At 43.6% G+C, this 23215-nt stretch overlaps 1 long non-coding RNA gene across 3 annotated transcripts; it reads right to left on the reverse strand.

The window, feature by feature from the left end:
- Window positions 1-3383: 3383 nt before the first annotated feature.
- Window positions 3384-22806, reverse strand: LOC137353344 (uncharacterized). 3 transcript variants are annotated; one of them, XR_010969841.1, is made up of 4 exons: window positions 22720-22806; window positions 5719-5892; window positions 4579-4748; window positions 3384-3843 (listed from the first exon to the last, which is right to left on the reverse strand). It is a non-coding gene; the product is annotated as an uncharacterized lncRNA (long non-coding RNA). The 3 variants fall into 3 exon arrangements; XR_010969842.1 differs by having other exon boundaries at window positions 3384-3690; window positions 5690-5892; XR_010969840.1 differs by having other exon boundaries at window positions 5690-5892.
- Between the last annotated feature and the right edge of the window lie 409 nt (window positions 22807-23215).

Here is a 23215-nt window from a genome sequence, read left to right on the forward strand (position 1 = left end):
AAGTCATGAATGGTACTGAACATTGTGCAATCATCAGCAAACATCCCCACTTCTGACCTTATGATGGAGGGAAGGTCATTGATGAAGCAGCTGTAGCTGGTTGGGTCTAGGACACTGCTCTGAGGAACTGCTGCAGTGATGTCCTGGGGCTGAGATGATTGGCCTCCAAGAACTATAATCTCTTCCTTTGTGCTAGGTATGACTCCAACCAGTAGAGAGTTTTCCCCAGTTCCCATTGACTTCAATTTTGATAGAGCTCCTTGAGTCATGGAGTCATTTACAGCATAGAAGGAGGCTATTTGGCCCATTGAGTCCATGTCAGCTCTCCACGGAGCAATCCAGTCAGTCCTACTTCCCCACTCAATCCCCGTAGCCTGCAAGTTTATTTCCTTCATGTGGCCATCCAATTTCATTGATCATCTCCGCTTCCATCACCCTTGTGGGCAGCGAGTTCCAGATCATTACCACCTGCTGTGTAAAAAAGATTGTTCCTCATATTCCCCCTTCCAAAAACCTTTAATCTGTGTACCCTTGTTGGTGTACCATTAGTTAATGGGAACAGTTTTCCTTGTTTAACATATCTAAGCCTATCATAATCTTGTGCACTTCTATATGGATTTATGAAAGGGAAATCATGTTTGACCAGCCTGTTGGAGTTTTTTGAGGATGTAATCAGCAGAATAGATAAGGGAGAACCAGTGGATGTGGTGTATTTGGATTTTCAGAAGGCTTTCGATAAGGCCCCACACAGGAGGTTAGTAAATAAAATCAGAGCACATGGGATTGGGGGTAATGTATTGGCATGGATTGAGAATTGGTAAACAGACAGAAAACAGAGAGTAGGAATAAATGGATCATTCTCAGGTTGGCAGGCTGTGACTAGTGCGGTACACAAGGATCAGTGCTTGGGTCCCAGCTATTCACAATCTATATCAATGATTTGAATGTGGGGACTAAATGTAATATTTCCAAATTTGCTGATGACACAAAACTAGATGGGAATGTGAGTTGTGAGGAGGATACAAAGAAGTTTCAAGGGGATTTAGACAGGCTGAGTGGGCAAGAACATGGCAGATGGAATATAATGTGGAAAAATATGAAGTTATCCATTTTGGTAGGAAAAACAGAAATGCAGAGTATTTCTTAAACGGTGAGAGATTGGGAAGTGTTTTATCCAAAGGGACCCGGGTGTCCTTGTTCATGAGTCACTGAAAGCTAACATGCAGGTGCAGCAAGAAATTGGGAAAGAAAATGGTATGTTGGCCTTTATTGCAAGTGGATTTGAGTATAGGAGTAAAGATGTCTTGCTGCAATTGTATAGAGCCTTAGTGAGACTGCACCTGGAGTATTGTGTACAGTTTTGGTCTCCTTACCTAAGGAAGGATATACTTTCCATAGAGGAAGTGCAACGAAGGTTCACCAGACAGATTCCTGGGATGGCAGGATTGTCCTGTGAGGAGACATCGAGGAGACTAGGCCTGCATTCTGTAGAGTTTCGAAGAATGAGAGGTGATCTCATTGAAACATATTAAATTCTTACAGGGCTCGACATGCTAGATGCAGGAAGGATGTTTCCCCTGGCTGGGGAGGTCTAGAACCAGGGAACACAGTCTCAGAAGAAGGGGACGGCCATTTAGGACTGAGATGAGGAGGAATTTCTTCACTCAGAGGGTGGCGAATCTTTGGAATTCTCTACCCCAGAGGACAGTTTTCCCCGAGGGCAGTGCAGTCTCAGTCATTGAGTATATTCAAGACAGAGATTGATAGATTTCTAGATATTAATGGGATATGGGGCTAGTGTAGGAAAATTGAGGTAGAAGATCAGCTATGATCTAGTTGAATCGCAAAGGAGGCTTGAGGGGCTGAATGGACTACTCCTGCTCCTATTTCCTATGTTCCTATTAAATCTCCTCTCAATCTCCTTTGCTCTAAGGAGAATACCAACACCTTTTCCAACCTGACATTGTAACTAAAATCTACCATTCCTGGAACCATTCTGTTAAATCTCCTCTGCACCCTCTCAAGGACCCTCACATTCTTCCAACAGTGTGGTGACCAGAACTGGATGCAATACTCCAGTTTGGGCCTAACCAGAGCTTTACAAAGGTTCAGCATAACTTCCCTGCTTTTGTACTCTATGCCTCGATTTATGAAGCCCAAGTTCCCATATGCTTTACTAACCGCGCTCTCACTATGTCCTGCCACCTTCAAAGATCGATGCACATGCACCCCCAGGTCCCTCTGTTTCTGCACACTCTTTAGAAATGTGCCATTAAATTGATATTGCCTAATCCTATCCCTTCTGCCAAGATGCATTACGTCACACTTTGTCAGTATCCTTATAATATATGCAGGTTGTAAGATTTAGGTTCGGGAGTCTCAAATACCCAAAGAAGGTTGTCGAGTTCTTAATGTAACTTTAAGATAGTTTATTAAGAAGCAACAGTTTAAATATAATGATACATTCGCTAAATAGACAGAAAAGACAAACGGCCCGTAACAGATTGAACGGATTTCCGATCCCAGATCATACAGTGGGGCAGAAAGATGTTGGCAGTTTTCCTGATGGATGAGGCAGGCGAGGTATTAGTGGTCTCTTCGGTCCTCGGGGTCCTCAGTTTTCTTGAGCTAACCAAAGTGTTAGGCAGTAGCCAGCATAGACTCTATTTCAGGAAGCTCTCCTTCTTTCCTTGTGTGTGAAGACCCCACCGCTCCCCACCCCCCCACCAACCTTTCTCTCCTGAGCACCTGTTTATGTACTTTATTTCTGGCGGCTGGTGAGTGTACCATGTCAATCATACTCAAGGTAATCCCTCCCATTTCCGTCCGGAGCCCATTGAGTCATCTCGTAGCTCATCGCTTGCTAGGACGTTCTGTTTAACCTTTACTCATGGTATCCCACCTTATCAGCTTTAGGAATGTCTTGTTTCAGAGCTTGTGCTAGAATCGTGGCCTTGGTAGAGATAACAGGCCTATGCTGTCCTGATTGCCTGCCAAAGGATCTTAGTTAATAGAGAGAGAGGCAATCACAGTACTATGTCTATTCACTCCATATGAATTCTATATTATTCTGAAAACTATCATTTATTAAAGGTCCCATTTTTTACAAAGTTCTCCTATACCCTAAAATATCAATGCAATATACTGGGTCTGCTAATCCCTATAATATGCACAGTATCCACTAGTCCCTATAATATCTATGTAATATCCAGGGGTTGCTATTCCTTATAATACACACAGGGTTGCTAACCTCTATCATATATACGGGGGCTGCTATTCTCCAGTGAGAACTATGTTCGATTGCCTTACTGACTGTCGGAGCATGAATGGGGCAAATGATTTATTTTGATGGGACGGGGGGGGGGGGGGGGGGGGGTGCATCAAGCGCTGTGCCCCATGATTCGCTGATCATTCCCCATGACAGAGAAAGCCTTGTCCCAGCAGATCACCAACCATGCTCAGCGGATTACCTGTCATACCCTGAGACAGAGAGAGCCTCGTCCCATCATTTTGTGCTGGATCTGTAGCTCAATCGTTTCTTTCAATCCCGGAGGTAAAAGGTCATGATTTAGTCTATTTACCAGAGGCGAGATTTCTTGCGTACAATGTTATTTTTGGGGAAATATTATGTTGACTGTTGATGGGTGCTCATATTGTGGTATTTCCCGTTCTCTCATGAAGCTGCCAGGCCTGGGATTAAGGAAAGGAAATTTATATCACAGACGATCACAGAATTGTTTCACTTCCTTTGGGCTCCAGTTTCTACCCTCCTGAAGGAGCTGCCTCAAGCTGGGCTCTGACTCGATAGGGCATGGCAGCTCTCCAGTAAGTGGTCATTTCATCCTGTGGGAGCAGAAACCAGGCAATATACTTGCGATAGAGGAGGGAATTGCACATTAGTTGAGTCTGAGACTGTTGCTTAGCTCTTCGTAATTTTAATCTTAACTAGGGCACTGGTAGAGATGCTAAAGGTGACCTCAGCAGCCCCAGGGTGGGGAACAGAAGGAGAGGCTCCTGCTTCTGAAGGTAAATTCTGATTCTCTCCCAGCAGGGAAGTTAACATTCAAAAGGAACGAGCTATGGGGCTACAACACTGTTTCTGCTCTCTTTGAAGTGAGGCTCCCTGCTGGATCTTCAGGCTCTATGAATTTGTCCTCTAATTGGCTCCCAGAAACCGCTGGTGGGAAGGTGCTTTTGTGGAAAATGGATGAGGCCAAGATGTGTCCCCAATGGGCAAATAGCCAGTTGACACACTCATCCATGACAGGTGGTCATTCGAGCCACGTATTAAAGGGCGTCAAGTGGTGGTAAAAGGAAAAAAAAACTTGCATTGTTATGGCACCTTTCACATGCTCAGGACACCCTAAAGCACTTCACAGCCAATGGGTTACTTTTACACTGTAGTCATTTTTGGAATGCGAGGCAAACCCAGCAGCCAATTTGCACACAGCAAAGTCCCACAGACAGCAAATGAGATCAGTGGCTGATTCGTGATGTTGTTTTAGGAATGAGTGTTTGCCACACCACTGAGAACTCCCTGTGCTTCTTCAAACAGTGCCGTTGAATTGTTACACCTACCTGACCAGGCTGATGGTGTGGGCAAGGGGAGGGGGCGGGGGAGATCTCGGTTCAACATCTCGGCCGGGATCAGTCATCTGCAACCTGCTCCGGAGCTGCAGGTGGCTATTTAACATCTCATTTGCAGCTCCCAACCTTTTCCAATTGGATCAGATTGACATGAAAAAAGCCTAAAAAAAGATTGTCAAGTAAAGTAAGAGCTATGTTTTTATTGTGGGGAATAAAAGACTAATCATTCAGCTACATTTTACGGTTTCAAATGATTATTTTAACAAAAGACATCATTGTGCTCTAAATGAACCTGCTCAAGTGGTTATAGATAATGCCTTTGATTTGAGGAACAGGTTTATAGTTGCAACCATTATTGCTTCTGAATGTGCTATTAGAAGCTATTTTTAATCATAAGAATCAATAGCTGAAAAGATTGCATTCTGTGCATCTGAAGTTAAAGCTTATTTTAAAGGTGACGACTGACAAAATTATAGTAAAGCCAAAAAAACGTGATAATTCATAGTTAGGTTTATTTTAATTTTGATTTTTTTTCTTTTTTACATAAATGTAGCACTTTATTTATTATATATGCAAATTATGCATTCTACCTGAGACACTTGGCAATTTGCTAAGTGTTTGGTTTAGAAATGCTGAATTTTCATCTTGCCGGTCCCAGTAGTTTGTATTTTAGGCAATTGTTTTATAAAAGGCTGTTCAGGTAAAAACGTTACCGACCCCTGGCCTAGATTTTATACTCAAGTCCTGGAGTGGGGCTTGAACTCACGACCTTATGGTGAGATATCAATCTCTTGGAACCACTCCAACTGGAAGGCAGTACCTTCGGGAGAATAGGGGAGCGTGCTTGTGGTTGAGAATGTTCAGAGTGAATGCAGTGAAACCAGAGACATCTCAACCCCGAAGGAGGCCATTCACAGATATGTCAACCCCACTGTCTCATAAATCAAGAGACAAACTCTTCAAAATCAAGAGGTTTAGTATAAAAAATCATGAGTTGCTTTTTATCAAAAAACAAAAACAATCAGATTGATAGTTGGTTTATAAACTTCATTAGTCTTATTTAATGCATCTGAAAATACTTTAAAAAATTAAGAAATCCTACCTGTTATCAGGATATGATCATGACCATACCTGGGCTGAGATTTTACAGAGCTCCCGACCTCGGGGTCCATGGCGGGGTGGGGGTGGGGTGCCGGAAGATCATTCCGGTAGCGGCACACCATAGAACCTGACGTGGGGAGGACCGGGCCAGATCTTCCTGGCGGCAGCGAGGCTCTGTGGCGGACCCCATCCCCCGGCCTGCCGCTGGGCGATTGGACCCGGATTAAAATATTCAAATTACCACAATGCATACAACTGAATAAAATTGACTCCAAACTCACCGTCGGGCTGCGATATGAGGGGGTTGAGAGGTTGAGTGTGAAAGGTAAGTGTTTTGGGGCGGGGAGAGGACAAATAATGAATTTTATTATTATTGGGAGGGAGGGGGTGGGAAAGGGGCACCAGATTTTTGATCAGAACAGTGGGGGGAGAGGGGAGTGTATAACCTTAAAAATGTAAATTAGCTGGCTGCCCTTTAAAAATGGCGCCAGCGGCTGTGCACAGGCAGCTGACGCCCTTTCCGGTGTCGGAGAGCCCACCCCTCCACATGATTGGGGGGGGGGGGGCTGGAGGTGGGGCGGACCGACTGGGTTATTAGCATGGCCCGCTGCAGCCTTCCCTGTGTGAGCCACCATTTTTTCCGCCCGCCACTGGGAGCGATGGCGGTTGCATAAAATCCAGCCCCTCAGGTGGAGAGTTCCGATTCCCCATTCTCTTCCCAGAGGCCAATAAGCCTGCAGCAAAAGGCACTGGAAGAAGAACTCAGGCTCCATGGGTGCTGGATGCTGGGCGGGGAGAGGAGAGGATTCATTATTATTAGGGTGACATGATACCAAGGGAACGCCAAAGCCATAGGAACGAAAGAGGGCATGGGTTGGGTGGTGGGGTTGGGAATTTTACTCTAACGACCGCTACTCAGAGACTTGCACCGAGAAAGTTCCAGCACTGTATATAAAGGCAAGGATATTATTAAAAATACGTTCTCACGTTGTATTGAACGGCAGGCTCCGAGCTCGGGCGACATAACGTGGGCCTCAGAATGCAAGGGTTTAACCTCTTCTACCGCCTCCATGCTAGAACTAAAGTGTACCCGTTTACCTGACCACATACACGGCCCCCTCACCCTGGCTCATCCCTGTTTCCCCTTCCTTCACAACTCTCCCCCTTCCTTCACACCTATCTTCCCTTCTTTTACACCTGTCCAAATATAAAAGCACAATTAGTTGTAAATGGAGACAAAATGATAGCATCAAGACTCAGGGCAAACTAGGTCTCCAGAGTATGGATCACTTCTATGAAAATGACATCAATATAAACCAAACAGAAAGCAATATAAAGCAGTTTGAAATAACATTGGCATGACCATCCTTCATCATTTAACCATCTGAAACACTAAAATAGTTATTTTCCTATGTTTAGATGAATATTTTGGTCGGAAAATCTTGTTCAGTATTTTGCCATTTTCAATTATAGCAGTGGAGTCAAATTAAATGAACTTCATCATAAAAATTGATTATAAATCGATCTCAGAATCACACAAATCACAGAATTGTTGCAGCACAGAAGGAGGCCATTCTGCCCATCGTGTCTGCCCTGGCTCTCTGAGTGAGCAATGCACTTCGTGCCATTCCCCCACCTTCTCCCCATAACCCTGTACATAGCATAAAATCTATTCTATTATAAAAACTTTTGCTCAATATGAATGTACCGCACTGTCATATTACGCATATCTTATGCAAAAGTTGGGTGTAGGAAAATTTATAAATTATTCAGTAATTGTAATACTGCAAATGTTTATATGATTAGTGTGTGCTGTACTTTCAACAATAGCGGGATACTTACCTCTTGAAAAGTGACGAGTTTTGCTCTGTAGAAAGCGGTCGCAAGGCGATGCTTCAAGAGTGCAGTTTTAACATGAATTTCTGTGCATTGTCCGAGGCACGATGAGGAAAAGGAAACCTGTGACCTGGAGGTGAGCGCAATGTAGAAAAAAGCCAGCGGCAGCTTTGGGACCTTGCAGAGCTTGCCTTTGTAACCAAGTCGCTGATCAGCAGACAGAGAGTCAGAAACCCAGTCTGTCCTGGTTCCCTGAGCAAATGCCAGCAGCAGGAGGACCCAAAGATTTCACAGCCCTTTCTCAAGATTGCAGGCGAGGCTGAATTTGACTGAGAAATCTCATGACTAATTCACGAGAGTTGGCATGTATACATTCGACCCCGGGCCTCTGTGCTGCACTGGAGCTAGCTACTCTAAACCTACTTCCCTGCTGTTTTTCTGTGGCCTTTAACAAGTGGCCATTGACTTTTGCCAGGGGTAAAAAAAAACATTTTTGCTTGTGGGAACAAATCGTGAAGACCAGTTGTGGAATTCTTTCAACTCTGCTGACTGAACAACTCTCCAAACCATAAAAGTACTTATTAGAAAGAAGCAAGGTGGCTGATATGTGCCACACACTATTCCTGACTAAGTAGATCGACACATGACCTCCTCCCAGCTTCTGAATGTTCCTGTGCAGCCATCCACTAGATAGAATACCAAGGGAGTCAAGGGCTTAAGTCTACATCCTAGCATTCTGTGGTGTATTTGTTGGTGGGCCACCAAAAAGCAAACATTTGACTAAGTTCCAAACATTGGGCCAGTCTTTAAGAAGCAATAGCCACTTTAAATTCACTATTTACAATGCACTGTCAATAATCCTAATGCATTTGTGTTGAACTTTAATCTATTCACCATGAAGGGTTTAGATAGAATAAACACAAGAATACAAGAAATAGGAGCAGAAGTAGACTATATGGCCCATCGAGCCTGCTCTGCCATTCAAAACAATCATGGCTGATCTTAGGCTCTAATTCCACTTTCACGCCCACTTGCCATATCCCTTGATTCCCTGAGACCAAATATTTGTCTATCCCAACCTTAAATGTATTCAATGATGGAGCATCCACAAACCTCTGGGGTAGAGAATTCCAAAGTGTCACAACCCTTTGAATGTAGTAATTTCTCCTCATCTCAGTCCTAAATGATAGGCCCCTTACCCTGAGACTGTGTCCCCATGTTTTAGATTCTCCAACCAGCAGAAACAATTTCACAGCATCTATCTTATCGAGCCCCTTTAGAATCTTGAATGTTTCAATGAGATTGCCTCTCATTCTTCTAAACTCCAGAGAATATAGGCCCAATTTATTCAGCCTCTCATTATAGGACAATCCCCCTCATCCCAGGGTCGAATTTAGTGAACCTTCGCTGCAGTGCCTCCAATGCAAGTATATCCTTTCTTAAATGTGGAGACCAAAACTGCACACAGTACTCCAGATATGGTCTCACAAAAACCTTGTACAATTGTAGCAAGACTTCTTTATTCCTGTATTCCAATCCCCTTGCAATAAAGGCCAACATGCCATTGCCTTCCTAATTGTTTGCTGTACCTGCATGTTAAATTTCTGCATTCTTTGTACAAGCACATCAAGTCTCTTTGAACGTCAACACTTACAAGTTTCACACCTTGGTTGAAGAGTCGAGAACCAGAGGGAACAAATTTAAGGTGATTGGCAAAAGAACCAGAGGTGACATGAGGAAAATCTTTTTTGGTTAGCATTTGGAATGCACGGCCTGATAGGGTGGTGGATACAGATTTAATGGTAGCCTTCAAAAGGAAATTATTAAATAGTTGAAGGAGAAAAAAATTGCAGGTATTTGGGGAAACGGGGGTGGGGTGTAGTGTTCGGACTAACTGGATTGCTTTTCTGACACAGGCTTGATGAGCCGAAAGGCTTCCTTCTGTTCCGTACTATTCCATGATTCTGACACTGGCTGGGGCACACTAGACGTTGCGAAGCCGGTGATGAGCTACGTGGATCAACACATTGGCCGACAAACTTTGCCTTTAAGTATTATCACCATGCAATCTAATTGGGCTGGGGTAACTATTATAACAGATTTTCTTTGAACACTGCGGTTTAAAGAAACTGCTTCATCTATTAAAGTGACTTCCAGGAACAGATAGTATCAAATACTGAGAAACATAGCAAAAGGTACACTGCGGTTAGATGTGGCCTAGTTTCCTTATCAGAACAATAATGAAAACCTATAGGCTTTAGAATTGAAAGACAGAGCCCTGGCTGGTAGACAGATGTGCGTAAAAATCATAAAAAATGAACTGTTCTAATGCAAAGAATAATTTTCAGAGGCTGGAGAGTTGCTTTTGATTTGGTTCTTTCCCTAGAATGTACTCGCAGATCTTCCTTGTGCTGCCCTGGGAGTTCATGTTTGGTCCATATTTTCAGATGATGTTCTCGAATGTTCTGACCATTCATTCTGCTTAGTAAAGATGCAGCACACACAAAGGTGAATGTTACTCTTCCCCCAGTAGCCCAGTGCTGTGTAAACAGATCTGGAAGGTGCCAGGTTTGATCCTTTGAGGGCTCATTTGAGGGTATGATGGGTGAAGGTGAATCAGACTAGTTTCATTTGCCAGATTCTTCCCCTGACAGGCTATCAAGTTGTCTTACGTTGGAAAGGGTGCACCCGTGAGAGTTAATGAAGGCAGGACCTGCTGTGAATCTTACCATGGTCAGATAGCCTGCTGATAGTCAGTGTCTAGACCTATGTCAAGTATGGCCACTTAGATACTAGAGGATTTCTGACATCCATGAAACTGATCCCTGGAAAAAGGCACTACCTTCAAGATTGGAGAGGAGGAAAACATAGAACCATAGAAAAAGTACAGCACAGAAGGAAGCCATTCAGCCCATTGTGTCTGCGCCAGCCGAAAAAATTAGCCGCCCAATCTGATCCCACCTTCCAGTACATTTATTGAACATCTTTGGATTTTTCCACTAATTTATTTTCCCCTCACATATTTGCCTGAGTTTGATTCAAGTTAATTATTTAAGCAGTTTGGGAGAGAATTGCTGAGTCACTGTGCACGAGACAGTTTGTGTAATACCTGACCACTTGAAATGACAAAGGATTTGTTGGGTTAATGGTTGTACCTCTGCTGACATTTTTCAACTTCACTGAACTCATAGTGCTTCTGGAAAGATACACCAAATGATGTACTGCCATCCACCATTTTAACAAGATGGCTGCCCTTGGTGCCATGCTGGGTTGCAACAGCAGAGGCCACCTTGCCATCGTTTTGTGAGCTGGCATTTCATGCCCTTGATACTGTTGCCCTCGTGGTCAGCACTAAGGATAGACCAAATGCCACTGTGCAGGCAGGGAGAGGGAACTGAAGGACACGTAGCTCCAATTTTTTGTAGCAATATTCTGGTCAACCATTTTCAGAAGAGCATAGGCTGGACATTTGTTATCTTGGTCAGTGACATTGTATAATGTGAGGAAACTTTAGCCAAAGGAGAAATAGAGAGAATTCCTTCAAACACACTCAACAATAAATAAATGAAGAATATTGCTTCCTATTGAAGACATTGGAAATCAACTATGGAGAACTAAAACTGACATTTTGACTTCCTATGGAGTAGCAGCAATGCACTTCAGTCCTGAGTTCATTGCCAACTTTCCTCCTCCGTATTCTTAAAGAAACGTATTTTGGGAGAAAATCTTGTTCAGGTTTCAGAAACAGTAGCCTGAAAACCCCTGTTCCTGCGCATAGTGGTGATAAAGGATGCACTGTGTGTCATTTCTATGAGTTGACTGTGAGTTAAATCTTGGTATTCAGGAGTTGCATGTTGTTTGAATTTTGACTGACCTTTTATTCACAAAGGAAGCTGTTTAATGGAGCCAGTGACCAAGCTGAATGGCCGAGGCTGATTTACATGGCTTGGGCAGCCATTTAAACTCCAACATTGCCACCTAGGACAACAAGGAAGGGGTTTGTGAAGGAAGGTTCCAAGACAATTGGAGTCTATCTTGCCACATACAGTTGAGGTTGCTGCAGTGGAACTCAGCAAGTCAGAGAAAAAAGAGGGGGGAGGAGCTGTCCTCTTTCAGTTCGAAAGGCAGGAGCCAAGTCTGGCAAGAGACAGCTGATAATTTTGCCGGCATGGCTTTGTTGATCTGGATCCAAATCTGAAGGAAGATGGCAGATCTGAAAAAGATGGCCAGGGCAGCCTTCAAGGCCAAGTAATTGGCCCAAGTACATGCCACAAAGACATTCCTAATAACTCATTTCCTACTGCCCATCCAAATCTTTATTGACAAACTGATGGAGCACCAATGGGTAGATGCCTGGTAGATATCTGTCACTGTAATTTTTCCTTAAAGCTGCAGCATCTCAAGATTACTTGTACCACAAGCTGCAATCAAGACCCAAAGTGACAAAGTGCCCAGAAGCTATAATCACTTGACTCCCTTTGAGAAGGCCACCCTGGTCATCGTTGGGTGTATTTGTATATGGAAGCCAGCACTTTCTATGGCCTCAAGTAATCCAGCACCTCACACACCCTGCATTATACTGACCAACGTTTGTGAACACTATCACAACTACACAGACTCTGGAGAACGTAGGGAGTGGATTTGAGAAATTAGCACCAGGAGCAGCCGCAGTATCTGGTTGAGGAGAGCAAGAGGAGAAATAGGCTGCCCGATGGTCAGTGTTGCTCCCTTTCTTAGGTGCAGTATCTACAGTTTCTGATCTCATTGGGCCTGCACTCAAGGGAGATTTTCCATCTTAGTAAGACTGTTTACAGTCTATTGTCTAGGTCTTTTCATGACTGTGGTAGAGTCCATGAGCTGAACCTGTGCAACTAACGTCACTTAAAAAAAAATCTCATTGCTGTTTCTGGGAGCTTGCTGTGCATACTTTGGCTGGCATGTTTCCTACAACAGTGGCTACTTTGCGACTTCCTGAGGTTGTGCAATTCTTCCTCCCTCCCTTCCTTCCTCAGGAGAGGTTGTTTCCACTGCAACCAACCATGCATTTTTTGGCAACTTCAGTCTAGCTGTGTTGCCTCCTAATATATTTTTTTATTCGTTCGCAGGATGTGGACATCGCTGGCTAGGCCAGCATTTGTTGTCCATCCCTAATTGCCCTTGAGAAGGTGGTGGTGAGCTGCCTTCTTGAAGCACTGCAGTCCTTGGGGTGTAGGTACACCCGCAGTGCTAGCAGTTTGATATAACTAAAGGACATTAGTGAACCAGATGGTTTCTACAACAATCGACAAGGGTTTCATGGTCACCATTAGACTTGCTTTTAATTCCAGGTTTATTAATTGAATTCAAATTTCACCATCAGCCGTAATGGGACTTGAACCCATGCTCCCAGAACGTTAGCCTGGGCTCTGGATTACTAGATTACTAGTCTAGTGATGGTACCACTTTGCCACCACCTCTCCCATATAATATCCCTGGTAGCCCTTCTTTCTTCCTTGTTGTCCTCATTAGCTTCAGCAAGGAAATAAATCCCTCTGGCAGCAGAAACTAATGAACAATGCTGCTGTTCACTTTCAGTTGCCCAATGGCTGAGAACATGGTAGTCACCCATGTGGAATGGGCAGGATTAGCACACTAGCATGTTAGCATGCGTGGTTTGTGAAATAAAGAAAACTGCAGTCTCCCCCCTCCCCCAACCTGAAGTGGTCATAGTTGAACTGTTACTGAGGTGATTAGACAGTCAGTGTCCGCCAACATGGAACCTGTCCAGGAACATTCATTTACCTCACAGGGGTGGAAGTGCGTGAGTTTGGGAAACTAATGCTCCCGCCCACAAGCCTACCGCCAGTGTGAGCAATTATACCGAATAACTTCCAGGCTCCCGTTCCTTTGGGAAGAAAGGCTTGTGCTGGGAAGTGGGCACTGGTTGATGTGATATGGTCACTGACCAGCTGCACTTTGATAATATAAAAGCCCTTTTGTTCTTGTAAATTATTACCTTGCAGTCAAAGACCCAGATGAACTCAGGACAAAATTTAACAAATTTCCCTTTAACTCTTGAAAGACTCTGCAAGAGCCCATAACCTCCTCACAATCATCACTAAACAGCAACTTATTCTTTGTAACTACAAGTGTCCCTTTCACTCAAGAAATCACAAGTTTTCCTTGAAAGGTGTATCTCGACACAAGATACTCCGAAAGCTTCAGAACATTGTACAGAGGCAGATGTGGTATTGGTTGGAGCATAGCATAGCATAGCAATACAGTTTTTGAAAGTACCGGTGCTGTTAGTTCAGCCCTATCACTGTTAGCATCTTCTACATGTTGGTGCTTCTGATGATGTTATTCGCCTTGATTGTTTGAGGAAAGATCGTAAAACAGAAATGACTGGAACAAACTACAGCATGTCAGTGTACATTATAATCTCTCCATCAATGTTACAGAAACCTTTGCGCCTGTGTGTGTAATTGTAGAGTACTTTCAACCAATCAATTTACAGAACCAGGGATTGGTTCAAGTAGTCACATGATAGAACTTCAACCAATCACATCCAAGAACCAATATCAGTCAGACCCCATGTTCATATATCCAGTTGCCAATCACATTCCAGAAATGTGTCATTGATTCCCTGATGTATTGGATGTTTTTGTTTTAGTGAGCTTTACAGTTTGTTTATTTATTTTGGTGGCTTGTTGCCATAGTTTTCTGGGTTACAAATAGATGAAAAGGATCAGAAAAAGACCAACTGGTCTTTCAAGCTTGTCCTGTCCCAACATGATGCAGCTTACACGTTCCATCACTTTAATTCACCACCATTTCTCCCTCTCCACACACAGTCACACAATCAGGCAAAGAAGAGAAAAAAAAAACCTTAGGCCAGCTGAGCAAAAAATGGTACAAAATTTCTCTTCAACTCCTGAAGACAATCAAGCTAACTCAAGGATCTCCCAGTGACTGGTGGCACTCACTCCCATTGGCCTACCTCTATTGGTTGTGATATTTACCACTTGTGGTAGTCCAGTTCCCTACATCCAAAATCTGCACTCTTGGCATGTGCTGCCAATCTACTCCAGAGATTGGGATGCTAGTGTATTTCCATGGGTATTTTCTATTAAATTTAGCTTCTGCTGTCATATTTCGGTGAGCTTGGTGGTGCTTTTTGTACAATCTGGTATACTTCCCGTTGTTAGTGGGTGAATTTTCTGCTGTATTTTAGCTGGCTTACTGGTGTAGTATGTTGATGTATTTTGTCAGGTTTCCTGCTGTGTATTTTGGTTTGCGTTTTGCTTCATTTCTCAGTTTATGTTGAGTTTCTTGGTATATTTGGTAACTTCTTTGGTGTTTTGTGCCATCGATTGGCTCTATAGAGATGGTTAGATGTATGAGTGGGTGGTAGATCTCTATGGAAGGATCAGATGAATCAATTGAATGGTTTTCCATATGTATACATTTTTAAAAATTCATTCATGGGATGTGGGCATCATTGGCTAGGCTAGCATTTATTTCCCATCCCTAATTAACCTTGAAAAGGTGGTGGTGAGCTGCCTTCTTGAACTGCTGCAGTCCATGTGAGGTAGGTACACCCACAGTGCTGTTAGGAAGGGAGTTCCAGGATTTTGACCCAGCGACAGTGAAGGAACGGCGATATAGTTCCAAGTCAGGATGGTGTGTGACTTGGAGGGGAACTTGCAGGTGGTGGTGTTCCCATGCATCTGCTGTTCTAGTCCTAGTTGGTAGAAGTCGCAGGCTTGGAAGGTGCTTTTTAAGGAGCTTTGGTGCGTTGCTGCAGTGCATCTTGTAGATGGTACACACTGCTGCCACTGTGTGTCGGTGGTGAAGGGAGTGAATTTTTGTGGATGGGGTGCCAATCAAGCGGGCTGCTTTGTCCTGGATGGCGTCGAGCTTCGAGTGTTGTTGGAGCTGCACCCATCCAGGCAAGTGGAGAGCATTCCAACACACTCCGGACTTGTGCCTTGTAGATGGTGGACAGGCTTTGGGGAGTCAGGAGGTGAGTTACTTAAATGATGCACACAAGTTTCTGTCAAGATAATTACACTTAAGTTCATGTATGAACTTCAGAAAGTTGTGTTGTTCGGAATTTGGCTTTAGAAATCTGAGCATTGTGAAGGGATACAAAAATAGGTGTGTTATAAGGATCTACACAGGGGCAAGTATATATTGGTGGTTAGGAAATATATGGTACAGGATTAGACTCTGCACAGAGATGTATAACGGACAGCAGTCAACATTGGGTAGGAGTGTGCACCTAATAGTGAGGACTCAGGGTAAGACATGGTATTGGGGAGGTGGTGGCATTGTGTTAATGTTACTGGACTAGTAATCTAGAGCCCAAGCTAATGCTCTGGTGACATGGGTTCAAATCCCACCACAGCAGATAGTGAAATTTGAATTCAATTAATAAATCTGGAATAAAAAAGCTAGTCCAATGGTGACCATAAAACCATTGTCAATTGTTGTAAAAACCCATCTGGTTCACTAATGTCCTTTAGGGAAGGAAATCTACTGTCCTTACCTGGTCTGGCCTACATGTGACTCCAGACCTACAGCAATGTGGTTGACTCTTAAATGTCCTCTGAAATGGCCTAGCAAGCCACTCAGTTCAAGGGCAAATTTGGGATGGGTAACAAATGCTGGGTAAGCCAGTAATGCCCACATCCCACAAAATAAATTAAAAAAAGGTAAAATGACACATAGACTAATATTTTTGGCTCCTGTTCTTTGTTCTTAGCTCAGACTGACCCAGGTTAGGTTAATTATTGTTTGAGATTTAGCTCCGTATTTATACTTTGCATATGTGAGAATGGAAATCTACAGTTTCAAGAATCGAACTCCAGCAAAGTACTGGAATGGGCTGAATATGAGGCTTCGTATCACACCAAGTAAGTTTAAACCAATCAAAACACCTAAAATTGGTTAGCTTAACTTACAGGTACTGGATAATTTGTTTTTTTTTAAATCAGCAGATGATTTACCAAAGTCCTGAGCTGACCAATCAAAGCTGGATACTTATCCCAAGAGATATGGATCCAAAGTGGGTTAATGAATTCTGATCAGCATGATTTAACTGAATGGTGGAAATGGCTCCAGGGGTTGAATGGTCTCCTCTTGTCCCGAGGATCCCTTGACACCCCCTCTTTGGAAGGTACACTGTGTCTGTGTAGAAAGTAGTACCTAACACAATGTGATTCCTCGAGAGCTTTGGCCAATCTGTAATCATTAAATTACAAACTGGCAAAATATAACAACAACAACTTATATTTATATGGCCCCTTCAATGTAGCAACATCCCAAGACTCTTCACAGCAGTGTGATCAGACCAAATAAATTGACAATGGGCCAAAGAAGGAGCTGTTAGGACAGAAGACCAAAAGCTTGGTCAAAGAGCTAGGTTTTAAGGAGTGTTCTAAAGGAGGAGAGAGATGTGGAGGGGTGGAAAGGTTCAGGGAGGAAATTCCAGAGCTTAGGACCTAGAGAGCTGAAGGCAAGACCACCAATGGAAGAGCAAAGGAAGTTGAGGATGTGTAAGAGGCCAGACTTGGACGATGCAGAGTTCTTGAAGCGTTGGGGAGGGTTACAGAGATGGGGAAGGAGCGAGGCCTTGGAGGGAACACAAGGATGGGAATTTAAATTTGAGGCATTGCTGGATAATGTAGGTTAACAATTTCAGGGGTGATGGGTGAACGAGACTTGGGGCGAGTTAGGATACGGCAGCAGAGTTTTGAAAGAGCTCAAGTTTATTGAGGGTGTAAGATGGGAAGCCAGCCAGGAGAGCATTGGAATAATCAAGTCTGTAGGTAACAAAAGCATGAAAGACCATTGGAAACCTTATAGAATTAAATAATGCCATGTATTATTATTATGCCATGCAATACAGTCTACTATTCATTTTAAAGCTGTCCAATTGAAATAATCCAACAATTCAATGTTTTTGCACTAAATTCTTCCTTTGTCTGTTATTGATGTTGCTTAAGTCAAATTATTGGATAATTCAATGTTTTTAGCACCGTAATTGCTGCCCCAAATATCCATCAAAAAAATACCACTCTGCCCATCAGAAAGAGCTTGTCAACGCACTTTGATAATTTTATTCATGAAGCAGAGGCCTGTAAACGTAGCAGCTTTGACCTTTTGCATTTAAGCAGCCTCAAATTTAATTTGATGAGATCCCAGGAAAGCCACAGGCTCAAAGGCAGAGCCATTTCTCCCGATGATCTTGGCACCAGCCGTCCTCACATGACAGTCTGGACTGACATAACCTCCGTCAGAAATGCTGTCAGATTCTGCCAAATGCATTGTTCTTCAGCGACCAAGCTTTTATTAGTTAATGCTGCTGCTGCTCGGTGTAAAATTAGAATTTATTTTTTTTAAAAAGAGCTCGGAAAAAAAATGTAATTCTTCTGGTCTGGAAATCATCAGCCGCCAGTGCAGCCTGCGGCCTACTAAGTGGTGAGAGATTGTAGAGAAAACAGGATGTGGTCACGTAACCAGAACTATTAACGATTAACACAAAGTCTAAATTCAGTATTTAGTGTTTAAAAATCCTCTCCCCCTCGCTCCCATTTACAAAAGCTGCAGATGAATTTTCCTTGAAGGGGAGCTAGATTTTATTTCGTCTTGTTCTTTTAACTTGAATAGTTTAGGCCGAGGTTGCTGCTGACAGAGAGTTATAACAAGGGCATCACTCTTAACAGTCATGTCCTGTGATGTAAGTCTGTCCTTTGCATCACAACTTTTACTGAATGACAGTTCATACTGAAATAGCTGACCAGTTAGCTCTGGGTGATTAAATAATTCATTCATTATTGAATTCCACCATGATCTTTGTTTTGACAGAAATCCAGAAGGAAGTATCAGTACATTTTTCTAAGGCAAATTTTATGGCATTAAAAAGAAAATTAATTAAATTTAGGAGTATGTAAAGTGTTTAACAATATGTTACTTTCTGATGCCATTCCCAGGCAACTAATTCAGCAAACACGTTCCTCGATGTGGTACTGAGGCACACAAAAGACCCAATTCCCAGCCTGCCGTGCATTCATTCATTTCAGCTGGGGCAGATGCTATGACGGGTCCGAGTGTTCCTGAGCGAGGAGGGACGGGGAATCAGCCAGGTTGCCCACTGCTGAAGAATATTCAGTGACCCCTGCAAGAAGGTTTGCTTGCATTGATGTCAGGGTGAAAAGACTGAAGAAATGTCCAAGGTCTAACTGACAGTTTTAGGGGTGAATACTGATTTGTCCAGACATCAGACAGCCAGTATATATTACTGTCAGCAGGGCTACCATGTATTGCTTTGTATCTCATTGTGATTCAAAACAGGTTTCCCTAACCGTGGAGAACTAGTCATTGGATTCACCAGTCGAATATTGACTGTAGCATTAGCCAGGCTACTATCAGAGGGATATTGATAATGAGAGAGGGCTGATGGAAGAGGGACAAAAATACAATTCCAGGATTTAGAGGTCTAAGTTATTTGGAGAAATTTACAGAAATCCTTGTTTGAGGAGTGAAAATTGGGAAGGAATGTGATCCAGGTCTTGACCTCTTTCCTGATTCCTCTATCAACTCTGACTTGCTCATAACTCTGCATCAGGTTTTGCCTACCCATCACCTGCATCCTTGGTGATCTAAACTGGCTTCCGGTCCTGTAACATATCACACTTAAAATTTATACTCTTGTCAATAAATCAATCCAATTTTTTGTGACATATCTCTGCAATCTCTTCTTGCCCTCCCAAACACACCATTCGTTTGGCTTTAGCTTTCCCTCCCTGTTTCTCCCCATCATGGAAGACAGAGAATTCAGCCGCATCAGCCCTACTGAATGCATTCTCTACCTCAACTTCAGGGTCTCTCCATTTTTCTCTCTCTGTTGTACCGCCACTGTCTGTCCCCAGTCATCCCTCCCACTGCTCTCCTTAGGCACTGGCACTGTACTGGTCCAAAGATTTCCCCGTCTGCCTAGCTCCCTCTAGCTACATGAATGAACCATGGGGCTCTATTACCGTTTGGCAGGAAAGCTTACAGCTTGGCTGAAAAAACGTTTTCTGGGCAGCTGCGGACCTTTAAATGCCGCAGCACCACACTATTTCCTGTTGCCTCCACCCACCCACCTACCCGACCAGCAGGCGGGGTCCCAATGAGTTGGTGTGCTTGATGATGGAACCTCGCCAGGTGGTCATCAGAACATAGCAACAGGAGGAGGCAATTCAACCCCCTGTGTCCGTTACACATTCAGTACATGAGGCTGACCCCATAAATTGAGGCGAAAGAGTCCATTTCTCATTGAGGCCAGGGGCACAAATCACGCTCCACTGTATATCTATCTGAGCAGAAAGTCTAGCAATGTCTTGACACTGGGAGCCCACTGATACCTCATGGTGGCGAGCTATTTGACCATGCATTATATCACAGCCAAGGCCTCTGTTGGCCATCCTATACATGCAGTTTGCAGCCCCAGTTAATTGCCTCAGCACAGACAGGCGATTGAACCCAGGAACTTACTGGACTTTACGGCTCACCTTGACTGTGGGCTTTGCACGAGGCTAATAGGCCTTCTTAGAGGCCACGACTCTCACATGACATAAGCCTTTGGATGCAAATTTACTTTTTAAATTCATGGGCGCTCAATGTGGTCAGATAAAGCTTGCATAGCGGGTGGGGGAGGGGTGCATTACTCGTGCAAAAGTCATACAGAAGGTATGACAAAAAATAGCAGGCACTCAGCCCAGATTCCTGGAATTGGGATTGCTTGAAGGCTTTCCTTCCTGTACATTTCTCAGAAGTGTCTGAAATAATGAGAGCCAATTTCTGTCCAAATATGGAGATTAACCCCTGGGCACCTAATCCACTGGAGCTGCGAGTTGTTTTTGATTGTTTTTTTTTGTCTCAACGTGTTTCATTGGCACAATAGGCCTGAGGCTGGACCCCAATAAGCATCTATTGCCCTGAATGTAGCCAATCAACTTCAAGATCCTTGAAAAAATGAAAAAGTTAGATAGACATTTGTTTCATGAAGATGGTGCCCCTTTAATACAGAAATTAGTTCCCAAACTTTTGCAGATAAGATAGAGGAACATTGGTCAAAACAAAACCCAGAATATCGACTTATCCTTCTTTATCTCGCTGGCAAGGTTGGGACCTTCTTCGATAGGCCATTAATGATGCAGAATTTGATGACATTTTCCACTCAAGGCCTTCTGACAAGCCTTGTGAACACTGATAGAAGGCAGCTGAGCCTGCCTGATAATATTCTTAATCTTTCCGCGTCTACGTTCAACAGCAGTAATCCACTTGCGCCAGGGGAAGGGATGTGTTGCTGCAATCCCTCATTGCTTTATTAGACTGCCACTCTGGCAGAGTCTAGCCTAGGCTCAGGCTGTAAACCTATTGAAGACGTTAAGAACCAGGGTGATTTGATGCAGCAACCGTGCATATCACTACAACAACAACAACTTGCATTTATATAGTGCTTTTAACATAGTAAAATGTCCCAAGGCACTTCACAGGAGTGTTATCAAACAAAATTTGGCAGAGTGGCCCCAACATTATCCGACTCCAATCAGCACTAAACAATCAAACTGCGGTGTATCTTACTTCCATTCATGAGCCCTGGCCTCCCATCATTGCACAAGTTCAAACTGTAATGGGTCAGCCCTGGTTCAGTGAGAACCTCTGCATCAGAAGGTCATGGGTAGACATCCCAATCCAGACACGAGCACAAAACCCAGGCAGACACTTCAGTTTTAAAGTGCTTTCAGCCATTAACCAACATCATGAACATCGTTTCTGTTTATTTATCTCATTGCTGTTTGTGGGAGCTTGCTGTGCAGAAAATGGCTGCCGCATTTTCTACATTACAAAATTGGGTTCACTTCAAAAGTATTTCCTTTGCTTTGGGATCTCCTGAAGTTGTGAATGCTGCTAAATGTAAGTCTTTCTTTCAATAAAAAATCATCTTTGAGTCTCCTCACTTTTGTCCAGTTCTACCATTCGCCCACTGTAAAAAGCCTTTTTTTTAGTGGGTGTGCAAAGGCCGATACATCGATTCTCATGTCAGAGTAAGGTTGCTTGCCACTGGCAATGTTGACAGAACCACTCTAAGTGAACACTGTGTAGCTTTAAGCCTTGTCCGTGCACTAGCCAACATGGCACAGGGTTCCCATCGATGCCAGGAACCCAATAGTTTGGGCCCGACATCTCAGCCGCATTTAGGGAGCCATTGGTTTGGAACAGGGAGGATCTTGTGGTGGGAACCAAAAATGCCTGGCCCCGCCCTATCACTGTAACTTCCTTCAGTCCCACAACCCTCCAGGATCACTTGCGCATCCCCAAATTTCATCCTCTCGCCATTGGCAGCTGTGTCTTCAGCTGCCTAGGCCCGAGGCTCTGGAATTACTTTCCTAAACCTCTCTGTGTGTCCACCTCTCCCTCTCATTCATTAAGATGCTCCTTAAAACCTGCCTGTCCTAACATCGGCTTATTTGGCTTGGTAATGCTCCTGTGCAGCACCTTGTGACGTTTTACTACATTAAAGATGCTATATAAATACAAGATATTGTTGTAGAGGGAGATGTGCTTCAACCATGTCTACCCTGAACTGCTGCTAACACACGAGGCAAGAATGTGAGAGACAGAGAGCAAGAGTGCATGAGAAAGGTTTCAAGCACTGATGCCACTACAGTCACAAGCTGAGAAAATTAATTTTACTTTATAAATTAGTATGTTCAGGTTCAAAATTATGCAAAATAGCTCTCACAAATGAGTTTTGTGTTCTCTTTCTTTCCTTTGTTACTCTCCGCCTCCTTGCTAATGTTAAGAAACCATAGGAAATATTAAAGCGATCAGTTACAAGGGCCAATTACAAGAGAATACAACCATCTTTAGAAACTAATTTGAATAGCCAATCAAAGATGCGCAGCAACACCCTAGCAACAGAAACTTGATTGTGCTTCAAGATGCTCCAACCTGATGGGAGGATAGAGAAGGTCACAGTCCAAAGCGAGATTTTGAGAGCAGAAAAAAAGTCATTAAAGGAAGCACTCACTCCGATATCAGGGCATCTTCACTTCAGTTACACGTAATAATACTTTGTTTTCTCTGCATAAATAGCTAACTGGTGTCTGAGCACAGAACAATCAGTGGCCAGTGACTGTAACATCATCAGCCTTTAGTTACCTGCTATTGGGATGTCATATGCGAATAGTCTGAGACCTGGATATCGGGAGCTCCGGCTGGACTTGAAATCTGATCCTCTCCCGCGGTCAGTCATACCTGCTTGGTTACACAGCATCAAGCATTCCCAGGCACGTCAACCTCTTCATGGTTGAGCTGAGACAGAGTGCGAATAGGCTATTTGGGTTTCTATGGCATCACCTCGGAGTCAAGGCAGGCCCTAATTTCACCTGCTTTCATGAGCTTTCAAACAGGGGTCACTGAGCGGTAATCAGGAACCAAATCCATGCTTGTCTGTCTTTAAACCAGGGGTGCTGAGGCCAACTGGAGAATCCTCCCTTCCCCCTCCACCACAAGTGGCCCGGCTGAGACCAGTGAGGTCAACACAAACCACAAATCAACCCTTAGATGCTCCTTATCTGTACGTCTCAACATCACAAACTGAGGCATTGGTGAGCTTTTGAGATGCCCTTACTCACAGAGGCACTTTGCAGCATCC

This window comes from Heterodontus francisci, chromosome 41 (assembly GCF_036365525.1).
Source record: "Heterodontus francisci isolate sHetFra1 chromosome 41, sHetFra1.hap1, whole genome shotgun sequence".
NCBI lineage: Eukaryota > Metazoa > Chordata > Chondrichthyes > Heterodontiformes > Heterodontidae > Heterodontus > Heterodontus francisci.